This window comes from Ischnura elegans, chromosome 13, assembly GCF_921293095.1.
Source record: "Ischnura elegans chromosome 13, ioIscEleg1.1, whole genome shotgun sequence".
Taxonomy (NCBI): Eukaryota; Metazoa; Arthropoda; class Insecta; order Odonata; family Coenagrionidae; genus Ischnura; species Ischnura elegans.
The window spans coordinates 7,625,957-7,642,492 of NC_060258.1; the positions used below are offsets into that span (position 1 = coordinate 7,625,957).

A 16,536-nucleotide genomic window follows, 5' to 3' on the forward strand; every position below is an offset into this window, starting at 1 on the left:
CTGTTCCGAAATCAATAAAGTAGATTCCTTCATCAAAGAAAACGAAAGGCAATAATTGCGATTTCTTAACAACTGTTAGTGTATTCATAATAAACATACTATTTGGTTTTAGAAATACCGGTTTAGACAAATGGCCATGGTCAATATTAACCTCATTTGAAAAAGGCCAGATTGGCACCCATGTGATGCCACTCCGGGTGACGTCACAGGGACCTAGATTCTATATGAGTAGATAGGAGTTATACATTGTCTGAGATTACCAATGCATGCATGAGGCAAAGAGCTCAGGGAAACAGGTCTTAATAATCTCCTATTAAAACTGGCTAAGGTCGGAAAGTTTTCTTCATTTGATAAGGTATTAATAATCCTTATTTAATCCAAGCGCTACCAGCTAGCTGGGTACTCCGCTACCTGCTAACAGCCTGCATTGTATCAGTGCTCAAAGCCTCGCCCCAAGGTCACCTCACTTGCGGCAGCGGGAACCAGAACGATGCCACACTGAGTTTTCCCAGCATTCCTACTTAGCCGTCGCGTTTTTGCGCGCTTCAAATTTTTCACTATTGATTTAATCGCGAAAAATAGATATCATCATTTAAAAATCTAAAAGCACGAAATACGTACTCCAGGAGTAATAATCCTTCGATTTAGGCAATAAAAAAATAATAGAAAACCACCCTATTGGCAGTATGTTACAGTAACCAATGATGTCATTCAATTAATGACATTTCCTACTCTGGACTCTTCTGCATGCCGAGAGCAGCAGTAGTGGCAGTAAGCAGACAACTGGCGGTAAAATTTTAATTTGGTGGTGTGTTTTTATGTAGCCATTGGGTGTGCGATAAGATGCAAGTTATATTAAATGCCTGAGTTATCTCTTCACTTCTACTAACACATAAGTGGAAAGGGTGCGAGTTATAATAAATGCCCAAGTCATGTCTTCACTTCCACTAACAAATAAGTGACACAAAGGGAGGAAAATGTCCTACCTATAGTTTATATTGCGTTTGCCACTACCTACGTTATGCTCACACATTAAACGGTATGGTTGAACAAAAAAGTTTAACTATCAATACATTGCAATGATGAAAGAAATCAAGAAAATTTATGCATGCACTTATGTAACATATACATGGGTGGCAAATGTAATTTTAATACCAGTTCCTTGCATTAAAACATACAGGTACATATTAATTCTCATCTACCACTGAATTGCTAGACATTATTCAAGACACCATGGGTAAATCACACAAAGTTAGCAAACCAAATATTTCATACAGATAGTCAGAAATTAATTCACACGCAACATATATATTTAAGAGGAAATAAGAGTTATTTTTCTCAGTTTACGCGAGTATTCTGAATTATGCCCATTATATTTCATTTACTTGCATGCCATGTGTTATCAAAGAAAGCAATTGCTGTGTTTAAAAAAAAATGAACAATGGCTTCCATCAGTTTACTCCTGCTGCTCTTGCCCTCTGCAAGAGGCTTTTCTCAAGAGCATTACACCTTATTCTCAGGGGAATTTTTTAAGAATTTTTGGTAAGCACCACTCCAACTAGAGTCACGATTTACCTTCATTTTAACACTTATTCACAAAAATCATATTTCATTAGGTTTTAAGAGATTGCTTGTAATATTGAAAGACCAAAATTCTCTTTTTTTAAGTGAAGACATCACAGTTATGTATCATTTCCTCTGTTAATAGAAAATATCCAGAAACAATTGAGTACATGTTGACTTTGATTGGACCAATAATTGAAAGAGAATATGGTAAAGGGGCTTAATTTACCATCATCCCCAAGAAAATTATCTTTGCCGGTTATAAAACACTTTATGAACAATTCCAGCTATTAAAAAGTAGATATTTGACCATTTCAGTCATTCAAAGTAGATATTACATAGGCCATTTGGCAGTACAAGGACTATCACCCGCAAAAATGCAATTCTCATCGAATGACATACTCACAAAACCGGACATCTTCTGAAAGTGTTCACAATAGGTGTATTGGCAATTATTTGTTCTACCTCTGGTTAAGCGACAATTTGCTGTAGCGAGTGTTTATTTGAACATCCCAGGGTCTCGTGTTATTGACGTTGCTCTCAAATAATTAAACCTCCTCTTTTATCTGAGACCACTCAGGCTTACCACAAGCTTGTACTGATAGGTTTTTGTGTATTATGTGGACTAAACCAATCCATAATAGGGTCATTCCATTTCTAATCAACCAGGCCATGACACCCACCGACTCGGATTTCCATGAAATTTGCCATGGTCATACATCCTGGTATAACTAGATATTGTGTACAATTTTAGCCACCAACTGTCAATTGTTAATGAAATATGAGCAATTGAAATTTGGGCGTGACCCCTAAAGTGCCGCCACGTGCAACGCATGGTGATTTATATTTTCATCCATAACTCCATTCGTATGAGATGAAAAGCCATGATTTTTTTTCTAGAGCTTAGTGGTCCATAATGATCCTAAGATTATCATTAAATAATCACTGCATGAAGTAATTCAGCTGCAAAAAAATAAAGTTCACAAAAAAATCTCGCTTGTACCATTTTTCATTGTCAGCATCCAACAGGGAGAGGCCATGCGAAAACAGACTCCTGGTTCAGTTTAAAGTAATCATTAATGTATGAGCAAAGATCCTGATGAAAAAAAATCGTGAGTCCGACATTCCTTTTAGTAAAAAAAAATACTCATTCATGGTCACGGGAAAAAAATGGCTCTTTTTCAAGGCACATAGAAAAGACACAATTTAGAGGAGATATAAGCTTATACTCATGATTAAACAATATTGGAGCATGCATTATCTCACTATAGCGTATCTTACTGGCTCTTAGCGTAGGAAACACATAAGCAATCATGTGAATGTACTTCCCAAGGTACTGCTAATTTCGTGCTTTCAGGACTATTCCTACCAAGCTATCTCTTCCATGGAAAATGGGTAACTGAATAGTATGGTATAAAATGTAAAGGCAGAAGAGAGCCATCAGAAAGTTTTCTCCAATTTTAGTCCAAGTGAAGTTAATTCATTTCTCATTCATATGGTGATGCCTTAGTGATATCCGGTTGAATTTCAGACTAAGTAGCTCATGTTAGTGTGACTGATAGCCAGGCTTACATTGTAACATCTCTTATTCGTATTGAGGTCTGTCTTGCCATGTAGCAATGATAGCATTGTGCAGTGTTGGCAAAGAACTCAGTTCTGAATTTCACAAAAAGAGTTACACAAAGTCAGCCCAAAGTTTTTATTTCAAAGAACTACCAGAAGTGGACAGAGAAGTAATTGCCCTGCTGTGCAATATTCCTATTTCGTCACTGTTGACTGTGTGCTCTCATCATCTTCATTGCTACTTCAAGAAATACGAGTGTTATCAGCTGAAATCTATACCCATTTGCCATGCATAAAGGTCCTGAGAGGAAATTTCTGAGGACCATACCTTCAAAAAAGTGTAAGTCTGTTAGAGCAGCGGGCATCATGGTGAAGCCTGGAGAAAAAATTTGCTGTAGGTGTGACAAGAGGATTTCCAAAATTTGTGAAAGTGAAGTTGTTTCCAAAGGCATTGACGAAAGCGATAAAGAACTTACACCAGTTAAGTCTTGGTGGAAAGTGATAGAAAATAGGATGAAGCAAACTGCAGTTTGGAGGCTTTAGACTGCTCTACTTTGAAATTACATTCTTTGTCTTCTCACAGTAGACACTCATATGGAAAAGGATAGATAACACAGGCTAAGCATCACCTTGTTTCTTAAGTGTCTGGTGCATTGAAATTAGTGAATCCATCCCTGGAAAATCTAAGTAGTGATGAAGATGAGAGTGACAGTCAACGTATCAAGCAAAAGGCAGCCAATCAGGATGACCTGCTGACTAAAATTAAGAATAAATTGCCAACAGTTAGTTGGCAGGGTAAAATTCAAATGTTGACCCTGGCCCCATTATCTTCGTCTAGGAAAAGAATTGTGACTGAGTTTCATGTTTCAGACTACACTGTGAGACAGGCAAAAAAGTTACTTGATGAGAAGGGAATACCTGCTATGCCACCACCATGTGCTGAGAAACCACTTCCAAACTCCACTCCACATCTTGTCCAGTAGTGTCCGAAAATATCCACCGGGAAGAATGATGCCTCGGTAGCTTAACTGGCTAAAGCACTTGACTGGAAATCGGGGGATCCGGGTCCGAATCCCGGTCAATGCGTATGATTTTTTCTCTGTGGATATTTTGCACGATTGTGCATTGCGGATGACTCCCGTAAAAGTTATCACCGTGGCTAGTCCCGGTATACTTTAAATTCCATGGTAGAGCTGGTGAAAATTTCTTACGAACTTGATAAGAATTCTATACAGATTCCGTGAGCCAAAGATAAGTCAATGTGGGTAAGAATGAGTAGGAGTGAAAGTCCTCCTGTGATGGTATAGGTGGTACCATAAAACGAATGGCACAGAAAATAACAAACAGTAGCGGAATGTATGAATTTTGTAGAGATAATATGAAAAACATCAACATCCATTATATTAAGTCTAGTGATGTGGCTTGGTCATGCAGTAAACTTCTTCAAAGATCCACCTAGGCAAAAACAATTCCAGGTACAAGAAACTTCCATCATTTGATGCCTTTATCAGATAGAAAAGTCACAGCAAAGTTGACTGGCCTGGATGATAAGTACAGCATTATGTTTGATTTTTGTTCTGAAACAGTGGATTTCCCTGATAATTTGGCTGTTGGTTCATATGCAGCTTGTATTTACAGCAAGCAATGTGGTACATTGGACTAGTGGAAGCTCTCAACCATGAAGAAGGTGATATTTCAGTTAAATTCATGACACCTATAGGGCCCTCACTTTCGTTATTCTCCTGGCCAGAGAGATATGTTTGCTGTGTGCCACTAGGACATATTGTGTGTGCTTAATTCTCCTGCAACCACAAGCTCTGGGAGGTCATACTACTTCTTCAGGGAGGAAGTTGCCAACATTCAAAAAAAATATTTAGACTTTGTGAAAAACACTAAGACATCTTAGAATGCTATCAGACAGTTAAAAAGAGGAAGCTCACTTTTAAATCAATTGGTAAGGTTGTTAGTCTAATTTTACTGTTTTCCCTAAATTTCCAAAGATATAGTATGACTAAATGAAACATTGAAAGGTGAAGTACCTGATAAATTTCTCAATTCAAATGATTTGATGACGGTTCCTTTTTACATTTGATAATGTACATTCCTGTGATGTCAATACATCTGGATATGAAATGGTCTTTGGACGCAGATTAAAAGAAATGTAGAATGTTAAAGTGTACCATGGATCATGCATTCTTTTTAATTAAAACTCCCTCGCGAAAGTTCAGATAGCACAAAATAAGCAGTACGTGGGAGAGTACATTCACGTGATTGCTTATGTGTTTCCTACGCTAAGAGCCAGTAAGATACGCTATAGTGAGATAATGCATGCTCCAATATTGTTTAATCATGAGTATAAGCTTATATCTCCCCTAAATGGTGTCATTTCTATGTGCCTTGAAAAAGAGCCATTTTATTCCCGTGACCATGAATATTTTTTTTACTAAAAGGAACGTCGGACTCACGTTCTTTTTCCATCAGGATCTTTGCTCATACATTAACGATTACTTTAAACTGAACAATGAGTATGTAGTCGCATGGCCTTTCCCTGTGGATGCTGACAATGAAAAATGGTACAGGCGAGATTTTTTTTGTGAACTTCATTTTTTTGCAGCTGAATTACTTCATGCAGTGATTATTTAATGATAATCTTAGGACCATTATGGACCACTAAGCTTTAGAAAAAAAATCATGGCTTTTCATCTCATACGAATGGAGTTATGGATGAAAATATAAATCACCATGCGTTGCACGTTGCAGCACTTTAGGGGTCACGCCCAAATTTCAATTGCTCATATTTCATTAACAATTGACAGTTGGTGGCTAAAATTGTACACAATATCTAGTTATACCAGGATGTACGACCATGGCAAGTTTCATGGAAATCTGAGTCGGTGGGTGTCATTTAGTCAAAATATTGGTTGATTTGACATGGAATGACCCTATACTTAATATTGTAACATTGCAACGAACAAGTACACGAAATAGCCAGGGGCGGAATTCTGTACACGGATACCGACGATCGTCGGTGTCGGTAGCTACCGACGATCGTCGGTAGCACCGATAGAAATGTGATTCACAAAGCGCCGCTACCGACAGATTGTCGGTGCAACCTACAAATTCGTGACGTAATGCTTTTGTTGGTACGAAAGTGGCACCCGCACGCGAGGCTAGGCGCCTCGACCAATCATATTTCTCCTTTATTTGCATTAAACAAATGAGGCTCGGAAAACGCCATTTGTTATTCGTCAGCCCGCGAAGAAGTTAAAAAGAGTTGATCACTGCTTTGTGAGATATTTACGATGCTTAATCACTCTGCGAACACAATTTCTTACTCCCGTTGGTGCGATGTGGCTTGTATTCCGAGATTTTGCTGTATTTACCATCGGACTTTTTCTAGCCCAAGTAAAAAAGCCTTTATATTCAAGGATTCAACGGTCGTTGATAGAAGAACACCGGCAGCATTTGGTGCTCAATGTATTAGAATTTTCAAGTATAATTGTCTTGAAGAGGACTTTGTCTGCTACATAATTCTTCACCTACGCTTATTATAATTGTATTCTTGAGATTAGAAGTGACGAAATTATTTTTATTAGTATTGTAACAATGTACCTTCATCTTCAGCCACGGCTTGTTTACATCGTTTGCCTCATTGTTCGCCGTAGGTCCGATACTTCCACAAGGGTAATTATTTAATTAGAAAACATTTTTCTCTTGAAATCACATTTTAGTCTATTTAAAATACATTCGTTATGGAAAACACCGAGATTCCGCGGATGTCACGGAAGGTATCATCAGTATCATCGCGTCAAGTGTTGTGATTGTGAATTTGAGTGACATACTGTACGCTATCTATTTGGAAGTGTTAACGTTTGCATTTTGATTCCATTTGTGTGTTATTTCAAACAACTTTGCGTTGATATGACTTGGACTAAATATGCTGGATCAGTGTTAATTTGTGATATACCGTTGAAGGTTTTCTCGTGTTGAAATGAAATGTTTGTAGTTTTATGATGAATAATTCATTAAATGTTTCCTTGTTTCGTGCAATAATTCTTTTTATTTGCCCCTTTCTTCCGATGGAGTACACGGTACGTACCTACTCAGTGCTCTTATAGTAATAATAAAAACCTATATTGGAGTCCCGAAAGGTGTTTGGTTAGTATGGTGTAGTAAATTCAGCTTTAATTTTATGGGAAGTTTTGTGCACCGGTAACGACGTCAAAGAGTGAGAGGAGTTAAATGATGCCATTTATATTCTTCTAAAATATAGTAGCAATATGCTTTTTCTATTTCGTCGTTGCTATCTGATGCTCTCAAGAGTACTTACGAAGGTAGGAGAGTTATTTTCATTATAAACCACATTCTCAGATGCTCACATAGGGTATTGAAGTTAATATGAAAGTGAACGAAATGTCCACGTACATATTTCATTGAAAGTGCATCAATAGGCATTCGTTTTTATTGAAAATATAAATTAATTTCGGATCCAAACTTTACGTATCAACAATAGATACCTATCGTGTCTTGTTGTGAGTAATTTAAAAGCAAAGCAATACGTTACATACTTAAAATGACGGAATATTTATAATGTTAAATACCTTACGCTATTGGAACGCATAATGTAATATACGTGTAACATTGGCAAAGTTAAATACTGCTCCCTCTACGTAAATTTTACGTTTCAAGTGTTTAATCAATCATTTTTATTATAAATAACATACAATTAGTGCGCTTCCACGGATCTAGCGTCGTAGATTATGATTTGAAATCGTCAGCTTAGGCCGAAAAGTGTAAACAAAAGTCCGCCATGTTGCTAAAAATTTGTCGGTAGGTCCTACCGAGCGTTTTGAAATCGTCGGTATGTACCGACGGGTTTACCGACAACTGTCGGTGGGATAACGTAGGGGCTTTCTCTAACTCGTTAACGTTTTGTTGTTAACGGGTTGTTAACGAAAGTCCTCTCTTGCAACGACACCCTCTTATCGAAAGTGTGTTTCTGTATCTCACCTTAACGAAAGCTCGTCGTTGCAAAACAAGACCACGGCTCGTCGATAGCAAACAATACACCGTTGGCGCCTGCGAGTGAGGCTAGAATTTTCAACCAATCACATGCCTAGATTTATTCGTTCGGTAGCATTAAGAAGCAGCGCCTAACTACGGTAACTAATAAGCGATAAATAGTCACCATAAATAAACAAGAAGCTGCTAAAGAACGCACCGGTCGATTTGGAAAAGAATAATAAATTATGGAGAAAACTGATGAGTATCATTTTAGTAGTGGATTCATTTACTGTTTTTATAATGTGTCGTAATATATTTCCATGAAGAACAAAATAAAATAAGGGGGAAATTAGTGTAAGTAAGCGTGTATATTCAAGGATTCAACAGTCGTCGATGGAAGAATATCGGTAACTTTTGGTGCATTATGTATCGTAATTTTCAAGTATAATTATCTTGAAGAGGACTTTGTCTGCTACTTACTCGTTCACCTACGCCTATAATAATTTTACTCTCGTGGTCATAGTAGTGACAAAATTATTTTTATTAGTATTATAACGATGTAAATTTCGGAGTGCATCTTCAGCCACGGCTTGTTTACATCGTTTGCCTTATTTCCGCTATAAGTCCACAACTTCCACAGTGGTAGTTATTCAATTAGAAAAACTTATTGACGCTTTCATCATATTTTGGGATGTTTGAAATCAATTCGTTGATAAAAAATACCGAGATTACGCGGATGTCATGGAAGGAATCATCGCGAGTGTTGTGATTGTGAACTCGTGTCACAAACTTAACGTTTTTTAGTGTCAATTTCTTGAGTAAAGATTACGGAAGTGTTAATGTTGTTGGTGTTGTTGTTACTTATAATTTTATTCCACGCAAAGCGAAGATAAACACAGTAAAGTAAACATAGAAAAAAATGCGCATTTAAGGAAGTAATATAATATTTTCATAGTCACTCACCATGTTGAGGCATCGAATTACTGATTAAACTCACACAAAAGCAAAACCTAGCATAGGTTAATCGTTGGTAGCCACAATTAGGCATAGAAAATCACTGCAATCAGCAACTTCAAATGATATTAAAATAAGTGTATGCATGTATCCATCAAAACACAGACATATTATTCGTTGGGACTTAGTTTAACAGCATTGCAAAAGTTAAAAGTGACGACTAATGAGTTCTGAGTAAATGAGGGAAACCGTAATTATTTTCGTGAACGGTGGCTTTAGCCAGCCAAAAAAAGGCGTCAAAAAACCTGTGTTACGACCACATCGGGGGCTATTCAAAAGGTTGTTTTGAATTAAAAATTCGGCGAAAATTAGGATTCTGAACATTCCTAAGTCGTCTTCTCTGCACTAGATGCTTAATTACATTTGCTCTCTCCTTCAAGATGTGATTAGATCCCTAATTAAAAAGTTAAGACCGATCAATCGAGCCTAAATAAACTATCGACTGAAAATAATCGGAGCACTATAATTGGAATGTGTAAATGTTATTTTCACAAGGTAAATAAATTTCTTAAATCTACTTCAAACAACATGTTTACTCCCCCGCAAAAGCTAATGTCTCTGTTGCCACTTTTTATAATCATTGATTGCTGCAAAACGTTTTAATGCTTTCCATCTCCTTTGCAAAAGTGTATCTATAATTTTTCAAGTAAAAATACCATTATCCCTTTGTGGTAGCAGAATCATAACTTTACCACGCACTGAGCAACCGATACCTAAAACATTATAGCGGGCGTCGATAAGCTTAAGACGGGCTCCCAAGTCCCCCGATAAGCTATCGGCATTTTTCGTTAGTGCTATCGAGAAAATATCGTTAAGCGAGCGTAGAGAAAACCAATTGTCGTTAGTTAAGATTTTCGATAAGCTAACGACGCAGCAACGTCGATAAGACTTGCTATCGAGTTAGAGAAAGCCCCTACCTGGGGCCGTATTCTGTATTTCGTCGGTGCCGCACCGGTCGGTTTCCCTTTCAAGCCCACCGACTGGACATCAAACCGTACCGACAACGGATTCCGCACCGACGACGACACTTTCAGCGATTCAGTAAGGTCGTCGGTTTTAAACCAGTCGGTACGGTTCCCTCCCCTTCCCAAACAGGGAAAATCAGAATATATCCGAAGTTTCACGTGTCTCCACCAATGAAAGAAGGGTAAAAACAAGTGAAGACTCATTGGCACAGTTTGTTGTCGTCATTCTCAATCTTTTTATTTGCGGAAATTACGACTTATTGCTAGATTAAGATAAACGATATTGGATAAGTTGTTAACAATGCTTATATAATGTGTGGTAGTAATGCTGTACCTACAGAATCGAAGGAAACAATATTACAACATCACAATAAAGTTTGTATGTGATGGAGATTGTTGTTGCAGGAATGAATTATTGAAACTATCCTTGAGATCGTAGTTTCTTTTAAATATTGGTTCCGTATATTGCTATTTATTCATGATTTGGTAATATAGTTGTCATTATGTAAGTTCCGTCTAAATGTTATCAACAGAAGGTTATGCCATTGGCACCGTAGCAGACGAAAATAACATACCATGGAACGTGAACGTAGGATTCAAAAGCAAATGTAAATGTCATACTAGAGGAACGAGTTAGGAAATTGTTATAAAAATAAGGAGCTGGGTGTAATTAAAAGAAGTTTAATGACGAGGAAATAAATAAATTGTGATTGGGTGAAATACATATGTATAAGTTGCGCATTCCAAGTGAGAGAAAATGATAATATTGCGGTAAACCTCATACTTATTAACAAATATCTTCTTTTATCGTCAAGGGAATCAATGGCTGACGATGAAATGAAATATAGTTGCCTGTTACAGATGAAAGAAACTGATACCGTTGTGGCAAACTTCATACTTAAATAAAAAGATCTTATTTCTATGCCGAGAGAAACGCCAAATTGATGATGGAGTGAAATAACAGTCGCCTATTCAGAGTGATATAAAGTGATAACATTGCGGCAAAACTCATATTTAATCAAAAATATCTTTTATACGTCAAAGGAGCAAATAAATCATGATAGAGAGAAATAAAGCCTCTTACAAGCGAGTGAAAGTGGTAACATAAATGAGAGAAAGTAATTATATGTTAACAAACCTCATTTTTATTAACCATTATCTTATATTTCTGTCAAGGTAATCAATATAGATGATGACACAGTGTGATAAAATTGCAGAAAACCTCATTATTTATTTGGTGATGAGGTAAAAACAAAATAAAACGTGCAATGCGCACCGGGGAGTTGATGAAACCCACTAGTCGGTGGCCGTACCGACACCTTTTTGCTGTCGGTACGGCTACCGACGATCTCCCGTCCTCTCGTCGGTGCCGCACCGACCGGGTTCGTACAGAATCGCACGACTTCTTACCGGGAGTCGGTGTGACGTCGCACCCGACGAATCGGTGCCGCACCGATCGGTTTGGAGTTACAGAATACGGCCCCTGAATCGCTCGTACCGAGACTTATCGGTAGGACCGGCTTACCGACACCGACAATCGTCGGTACGGTGTACAGAATTCCGCCCCAGGTATGTACAGTACATTTTCTTAACCTGTTCTAAACATTTTCGATCGATTTGTTGAAATATTTCATTGGATATATCTTCGTGCATTTCAACTTCAAAACGGTATATAAACTTCTTAAAGTCCGCAAGTACGATTCTATGAATTATCTTAACTGTAAATGTTGGAATTTAAAACCGAACAGGAGGTAAAAAGCAAAATAAATACATCGAAAACATTCCACGAAAAATTTCATGTTCATTGATATCTTTTTTGAGTTGGTCATTGATGAACTCAAATTATTCACTTTTTTTTGCTATGATTGAATAGTAAGCACTTAGTTATACCAAAAGGAAAAAAAAACGACTTCACTCTTCACCATTGAGTAACCACCTGCGAGTTAACTAATGCCTCGTCAGGATTAACTAATTCTGAAACACTATTTGGGGGATTGGACTCTTTTCACTGCTCAGTCGATCATTGCACAAGGGCCTTTAGTACCATCTTAAGTTGTTCATTTACAAATTTAATACCCCATTACCTTTTGATGCCTAATTAAACCGATGCTTAACAAACGTTGCACGTACCAGTTTGTTAGTCATAAAGCATTATACTTAGCCCGTCGTGGCAAGTGATTCATCATACACACAATTAAGTTACTTTTTAAAGTTACTGTTATAACCAGTTCAACCAACAAATACAAACATCTTGCTATATTTTTCATTCTCGTTGATATAAACTTAAAACTACTAATACCGGGCTACACTGTACATAGTCACGAACAAGTTAATGAGAATGCGAGATTGCGGGAATGATTTAACATCATGTGGAAGTTACACGAGGCTTCCAATGAAAAAAATAAGAAGCACTCACCCTGACGTAATTTCTGGACGAAAATTTTCTCAGTTCTGCGTCCGATTCGTGACAAATATTTCTGAAATCGTAGAATTCGATGATATTTTTCAAGCACAGTGGACATAAAGTGGCAGGCAGGCCATCTCCCACAGCAACCTAAGAAAGGAATGAAAATATTTGCAAGAGATTTCAGACATACCGTGGAAAATGTGTGCATAGAACGGAATAAAACAAGAGGTAAGGAAATCGATAACATGTAACCCGCCACTTACTTTTAAGTCGACTAAATCATATAAGGCATCCTCTACAGTTATCTGGCTTGCTACAATAGAAGTGAATATGTTATAATAATAATCATTTTTCTTCATGCATAGTCTGCACGGGGTGCCCTCGGAATTCCTGTATGGAGACTCTGAGTAATTCCCAGTGGTAGCACTCATGGCTTCACAGCAATAACTAATTCAGTCTCTAAACCAGTTCACTCCTCAAGCAAAGGATCCACACAGCACTCAGTGATTACTAAATTCCTAATAAATTACGATCATTTTCATGAAGTCCACCAATGCAAAAACATCAGACTTATTAAGATAAAGGGCGTGTTAACCTCACATTTAAATATGACCTCAAAAAGAAATCACATCGCAGCAGAGTAATCAGCAAATATTTCAACGAATTCCATGTTTGTTGACGCAGTAATTTATAATAGATCAGATAAGCAAGGTTTAGCTCAGATACCGAACTTTAGTTGCATTTTTTAGCACTAGAGGATAACGTACGCAGAAGGCCTACAATCGATAAATGAGGTATTTGCAACGACGAGCGATAAATTATTGAGCTCTATTGCATTAGTTTGAACAGGAATATTTTAATAATGTTTAAAATTAAACTATCAAGATATTTTTTACCCTTTCTCATATTTAAAGACCGTAAATTAACTATGACCGTTTGGAAGCTGAAGTCGGGCTTAAATTCGGCTTCTGGCCTAAGCATTGAATATTAATGAAACATAACTTACAATTCCACCATAAATTGAAAGAAAATTATTGAATATGTATTAAGTGTCCCTTTGTTTTTTCAAATGGAAAGAAAATTATCTTGAAACGCGAATGTTTGGCCTGTTCTATAGGTGTGCTGTTTGCGGATAAAATGGCAACTAGATATCATCGATTCTATACTGAGGCTTGATTGTATGTTCTTATATTAACAAATAGACGTTGCTAATGGGTCTTTGTCGTGCATGTTGTGTTCGTAAGATTTACAATCATGTCATAAATTGTTGAAAATATCCTCAGCCCATGCTATTGAGTCGTGAAATGTCTATCAGGAGATTGTTGTTTGTTGTTGGCGTCGTTGGTCCTTTCGTTGAGCATAATAATTATAAGCATTTTCATTTGCAAACAACAACGGGTGCTTTCCATTCATGCGACTCATGAGTCGACTTGTGTCGGCTCGCGGCATTTGTTTATAACTCTCCTATTCCTGTGCGTTACCATTTGTTGACTTGTGTCACAACAGTCGGCGACACACACCGAATGGAACACGAAAACACTTGTGTTACCTTGGCCCACAGTTTTATCCCAACAATCTGCAGTGATGCCAACATTTAGCTTAAAACTCAACTGACGGTATCACTGTACTATATTTACCATAACTCACAAATGCGTCCATTGACATCGCTGGTTTTTTGATATATGGCAGACAAGACATCATTACTTAGTACTATATACAGATTTTCCGCGAATCGACCCTGATTAACAAGTTACAAGACCTGCAATACGTAGTAATTTCTCGCCGCGAAGCTGACACTCGCCGGAAGGTATACCTGTTTAAAAATCATCATTACTCTGTTATGCGTCCATTCATCTCGCTGCTTTTTTGATATATGGCGGAAAAGACATCAATACTTAGCACTACTAACAGATATTCCGCGAATCGTCCCTGATTTACAAGTTACAGGACCTACAACACTTAATATTTTCTCGCCGCGACGCTTTGACTTGACCGATGGTATGAGTTTATAATATTCATCATTACTCTGTTATGCGTCCATTCATCTCGCTCCTTTTGTGATATGTGGCAGACAAGACATCAATACGTAGTACTCTATACAGATATACTGCGAATCGTCCCTGATTAACAAGTTACAAGACCTGCAATACGTAGTATTTTCTCGCCGCGACGCTTTGACTTGACCGATGGTATGAGTTTATAATATTCATCATTACTCTGTTATGCGTCCATTCATCTCGCTGGTTTTTTTATATGTGGCAGACAAGACATCAATACGTAGTACTCTATACAGATATACTGCGAATCGTCCCTGATTAACAAGTTACAAGACCTGCAATACGTAGTATTTTCTCGCCGCGAAGCTCAGACTCGCGGGAAGGTATACCTGTTTAAAAATCATCATTACTCAGTTATGCGTCCATTCATCTCAATGCATTTTTGATATATGGCAGACAAGACATCAATACTTAGTACTCTATACAGATATACTGCGAATCGTCCCTGATTAATAAGTTACAAGACCTGATATACGTAGTATTTTCTCGCCGCGAAGCTCAGACTCGCCGGAAGGTATACCTGTTTAAAAATAATCATTACTCTGTTATGCGTCCATTCATCTCGCTGCTTTTTTGATATATGGTAGACAAGACATCAATACTTAGTACTTTACTCTGATATTCCGCGAATCGTCCCTGATTTATAAGTTACAAGACCTGCAATACCTAGTATTTTTTCGCCGCGAAGTTGAGACTCGCCGGAAGGTATACGAGTTTAAAAATCATCATTACTCTGTTATGCGTCCATTTATCTCGCTGCTTTTTTGATATATGGTAGACAAGACATCAATACTTAGTACTTTACTCTGATATTCCGCGAATCGTCCCTGATTTACATGTTACAAGACCTGCAATACGTAGTATTTTCTCGCCGCGAAGCTGAGACTCGCCGGAAGGTATACCTGTTTAAAAATCATCATTTCTCTGTTATGCGTCCATTCATCTCGCTGTTTTTTTCATATATGGCAGACAAGACATCGGTACTTAGTACTATAATCTGATATTCCGCGAATCGTCCCTGATTTACAAGTTACCAGACCTACAATACTTAATATTTTCTCGCCGCGACGCTTTGACTCGCCGGAAGGTATACCAGTTTTCAAATCATCATTACTCTGTTATGCGTCCATTTATCTCGCTCCTTTTTTGATATGTGGCAGACAAGACATCAATACTTAGTACTATACACAGATAGTCCGCGAATCTTCCATGATTTATAAGTTACATGACCTGCAATACATAGTAATTTCTAGCCGCGAAGTTGAGACTCGCCGGAAGGTATACCAGTTTAAAAATCATCATTACTCTGTTATGCGTCCATTCATCTCGCTGTTTTTTTGATATGTGGCAGACAAGACATTCATACGTAGTACTCTATACAGATATACTGCGAGTCGTCCCTGATTAACAAGTTACAAGACCTGCAATACGTAGTATTTTCTCGCCGCGACGCTTTGACTTGACCGACGGTATGAGTTTATGATATTCATCATTTCTCTGTTATGCGTCCATTCATCTCGCTGCTTTTTTGATATGTGGCAGACAAGACATCAATACGTAGTACCATACTAAGATAGTCCGCGAATCGTCCCTAATTTATATTTTACAAGACCTGCAATACGTAGTATTTTCTCGTCGCGAAGCTGAGACTCGCCGGAAGGTATACCAGTTTAAAAATCATCATTACCCTGTTATGCGTCCATTCATCTCGCTGGTTTTTTGATATATGGTAAACAAGACATCAATACTTAGTACTATACTCTGATATTCCGCGAATCGTCCCTGATTTATAAGTTACAAGACCTTCAATACATAGTAATTTCTCGCCGCGAAGCTGAGACTCGCCGGAAGGTATACCAGTTTCAAAATCATCATTACTCTGTTATGCGTCCATTCATCTCGCTGTTTTTTTCATATATGGCAGACAAGACATCAATACTTAGGACTAAAGACAGATTTCTGC

At 37.7% G+C, this 16,536-nt stretch overlaps 1 protein-coding gene across 1 annotated transcript in view; it reads right to left on the reverse strand.

Annotated features, from left to right (window-relative positions):
- Positions 1–12,559, reverse strand: part of LOC124170165 (zinc finger protein 501-like) — a 47,317-nt gene extending 34,758 nt beyond the window's left edge. The window contains exon 1 of the mRNA XM_046548868.1: positions 12,526–12,559. The gene's annotated coding sequence lies outside the window, so the exon portion shown is untranslated. The remainder of the gene's footprint in view (positions 1–12,525) is intronic.
- Between the last annotated feature and the right edge of the window lie 3,977 nt (positions 12,560–16,536).